Source organism: Pristiophorus japonicus, unplaced genomic scaffold, assembly GCF_044704955.1.
Source record: "Pristiophorus japonicus isolate sPriJap1 unplaced genomic scaffold, sPriJap1.hap1 HAP1_SCAFFOLD_262, whole genome shotgun sequence".
Taxonomy (NCBI): domain Eukaryota; kingdom Metazoa; phylum Chordata; class Chondrichthyes; family Pristiophoridae; genus Pristiophorus; species Pristiophorus japonicus.
Window position 1 is genome coordinate 382,604 of NW_027252362.1, and position 4,058 is coordinate 386,661.

The 4,058-nt window shown below is 45.4% G+C and overlaps 1 non-coding gene across 1 annotated transcript; it reads right to left on the bottom strand.

The window, feature by feature from the left end:
* Window positions 1-3,985: 3,985 nt before the first annotated feature.
* Window positions 3,986-4,058, bottom strand: trnav-uac (transfer RNA valine (anticodon UAC)). Its single transcript has one exon. It is a non-coding gene; the product is annotated as a tRNA-Val (tRNA).

Below are 4,058 nucleotides of genomic sequence, written 5' to 3' on the forward strand. Positions count from 1 at the left end.
ATGGAACCCCCTCCAAGCTGGGAGGGTGTAAACGTAAAAAGTTTGTACCTGTAAAGGGAAAAGTGTGTATCTGTGGTGATGTTGCATAAGTGTAATGCATATTTTGGTATTAGTTTAGTTAATTTACAGGGAAGGTTATTTCTTGAGAGCCAGGAACTTTGCTCACCTGTAAGATGATACCATAAATGACATGGTATCACAGGGGGGGAATGTATAATTTACCAATAACTCGCAAAGATGCCTGGTACCTTTCCCCTGCAGAGGAGAAGAATTCCTTTCTGGGCTTTTAAAATGAGTTTAAAGGGGCAGACGACGCCTGCAGGGGATAAACGGGAATGCATTCATCGACACCACCCCACCCCCCACACAGTGTTTGGACTCATAGGAAAGAGAATTCAAAATGGACCTAAATTTCAGAAGCCTGAGATCCCCTAAACATCTATGGAAAGGAGCAGATCAATTTTAAGATTCTACAACATTTTGGCTGCGAAAAAGAGTTACCGAGTACAGAAGGTGGGGCTAAACTCTGTGAAGCAAATTCATGTATTAAGGATCCCAGACTGTCTGGAGGGAACTATTCACCCCCTAAGAGATAATCGAATTACCCAATCAAGCACAATGGAAATCATGGTCAGGAAACTGGACAATCCTCAAACAATGCAAAACCTGTGATAGCACATTCTCACACCCTAATCGAGTTACTGCCGACAAAGGAGACATTTGAAAATCAATGGACAGAACAGTTTAAACAGAGCCCAAGAGATTTGATGGGAGATAACAAAGCCTTTTTTGGGGGACATATCTATCCCCCAGTTTTACAAGGAGAAACTAACAGAACACAGACTGGAACTCGCATTGACTCGAACAAGGACATAGACTGGAACACAGACACAGACACAAGCAGCCTGCTTCCTCTGCAGTGAAGAAATGGAACAGTGAAGGAAACTACCAGAACTCATCAAGAACTGACCGAGCACGAGGCCCACGAAACGGAAGGTTGTCAGCAACCAAATTGACAATCACTCTACAATCTACTTCTGAACGACCCAACGGGAGAGAAATTACCAAAAGGGACTAACTAAAACTATTCCTAACCAAAGAAAGTGGGTACTTACCCCATACATCCAAAACGCAACTTAGCATATCAACGGACGCACCCCAACCGAAGACTACGCAGTCCGAAATCCTCTCCTCTGTCCGGGGTACGGCTCGCCGAGAAGGCCAAGTGCAGCAAACCCCAAAACCGCGAATCACCGGCAACTGTCTTAAGGGATTGGTGAGCATAGCCCCTGAACCCTCAGAGCTATAACTTAGTTAGTTAGGGGAATTGGGAGGTGGGAGGCTGGGATAAATTGTGTAAATGTATCTGCATTCTCCTCTTTACTCCATTTAGAGTTTAAGCTGTATTCTTTTCCCCACAGGCTGTAATTTGACAATTTATTCAAGGTGCTGTACCTCTCAGTGTGTATTGGTCTGTGTGTGTTATTAAAGGTGTGCCTTTTACTTCTTTATAAACACAATAAAGCCATACCTTCTTCCTACCTTGAAACCGATTGTCTGTCCAAGTCTGTCATAGTACCTTCATAATTCCAGTGTCGAGAACCAAGGGTCAGCGAGCGATTCGGAACCGCTCATATAAGGTCAGAAGGGAAAGCTGACCCCCTGAAAACCATCCCTTACACTGCCGGCCACAACTCATTCATAACCGATCTTATTCCTCTCACTACTTCTTGACCCATGGATTCCTCGTGAGGTTGTGGTGACCTGAAATTTCTAAAATCTTAATTTAAAACTTGAACTCTTCAACATTCTTAAACTCATATCGTGCTATTATATACATCTGCCACCCGTCTCCGACTGGCCAAGTTAATCCCTGTTCTTCTCCTTCCCTTATTCAGCCTGTGGTTTGCCTGTGTGGCCGGCGGTAAGGCGGTCTGTACCGCAGGACCCAGAGTGTTCTGACTGGAGGTGTGCCTGAGTCCCACATTATCGGGGGAATGGCCCCTCCGGGGCAACAACACACTTCCCCTTTAGGTGTGGCTGCTGAGTTCATTTCATTAACTGAGGATTCTGCACAGCCGGGGGCTGTAGGCTGGGGACTCTCAGTTAGTGGCTGGTCCACCACGACCTCTCCTGTGAGTCCCTCACCGCCGAAGGCTGCCGGCTGGGGATCCCTGTCCGTAGACTGATCCCTGATCTTGGGTATTCTCCAACGGATGGCCAACCTCCCGGTGCTGACCCACTGAAACTGGGGCACTGGTGACCACGGTGTCTCCGGGAAGCGAGCCGGGACAGCTTTGTCAGGAATCTGTTTGAACAACTTAAACAGATTCACTGGCAGGCTGCTAACAACATGGGCAATGAACTCAGCACTTTCGCTTGAGTGTTCAGGACAGAACGCGCCCCTGAGCATGTATGAGGAAAAAGCTCCAGAAAATATTCGCGGCCAGGGAGCTTTCGCTTGTGAGGCGAACGTGTTAAGCGCGACACTGCGGAAACATCTCCACTTTCAGCACCAGGTCAGACAGAAATGTGAAGCGAGCAGGTGGACTGCAGAATCCCACTTTTAAGGAGTTGGTGGTGGTGTCGAACAATGATTTTCACTAAAGGATTAAAAATAAGAAATGTCAAAGTCGAACATGCATCTCCAGAGGAGACTGCGACCTGAACACAGCACTTTAAACCACTCTGCCACCCTGTGTATTCAATGCTAGATGTGGCCACCTGCAGTTTGATTTTGAACTTTTGTGTCCTGACACATGAAATAAATGAGGACAGCAGGCGTATCTCTGCCTGACACCGGGGAAACAGTGAGACAGATCTTGGAGCAAGGGTCTGGTTATTGCCAAACAGCAAAGAAAATATTTTCTGGAAGAACAATGTTGAAAATAATTGCAACCCCAACATGATTAGAACACACAACCTTTCGATTTGGAATCAGGCGCGCAACCATTGCGTCACAAGGTCCACACATGAAGTCTGAGATGTTAGGCGATATGAAGGTTTCACAATACAAGGGGCTTTAAAATCCCCGCCCATTCCCACCAGGTATCAGAAGCAGCGCTCACCTGCCAGTCACCGTATGTTTTTTTCTTAAACTTTTGTATTGTTTTCACGGGAAAGCATCATTCATTAACCCCTCACCTTCTTTTGCACAATGAAAGAAATGCTAACTGAGGAAGAGTCGATTCTTCAATCATTTGTCCTGTGCTTTGGGGAGCGGGCAGGGAAGTGGACCTGAGTCCATGATCGGATCGACCATGATCGTATTAAATGTCGGAGCAGGCTCGAGGGGCGTATGATCGACTACTGCTCCTATTTCTTATCTTCTTATGTTCTTATGCATGTTGACCCATTTTACTCACTGTATTTCAGGAGTCTGGTTCAAAATCTTCATTGCTGATGACACCAGGAATCTGGGGCAACTTTTGTCAAATTTAAAAGCACCGGTTATTCCGACCGTGCACAGAAAATAGAATCAGTAGTGAAGATAAAATCCTACGGTGCTCATTTTCAGATTCAATGCAGCAGGATTTCAAATAAAGTAAAAGAATTTTACAGTGAAAAGATTTAGAAGTGTTACTTGTATTTATGTCTTTAATTAAACTTTATGGCGTCTGATTCCCGTTCATGCCTCTGCTGAAGAACAAAGGAGGGTTTGACGTTGACCAGACTGCACTGCCCCTGATATTTGTGAGCTCATCCTTTATATTCAGTGGTTTCTCACCCTTTGATGGGCTACAGTGTGGCGGATATCACGTTGGCCTCACACGCAAAAGGTCCCCGGTGGATCCGTTTTCTCTCACTGAAAGTTATCTATTATTGAAGTGAAATAAAGAACAATGAAGGAATAAGGGAGCCCCTTTGCCAGGAGAATAAATAGCAAATAAAAACAGCAAATTCTGCAACTTCAGCAAATCAGGCAGCATTTGCCAGGAGACTCAAGTCGCCTCCGATTGTTCCCATTTGGCAAGTTTAAACAAAATGCTTCTGCCTGGGATCGAAACAGGGACTTTTTGCGTGTAAAGCAAACATGATAACCACTACACTACAGAAAC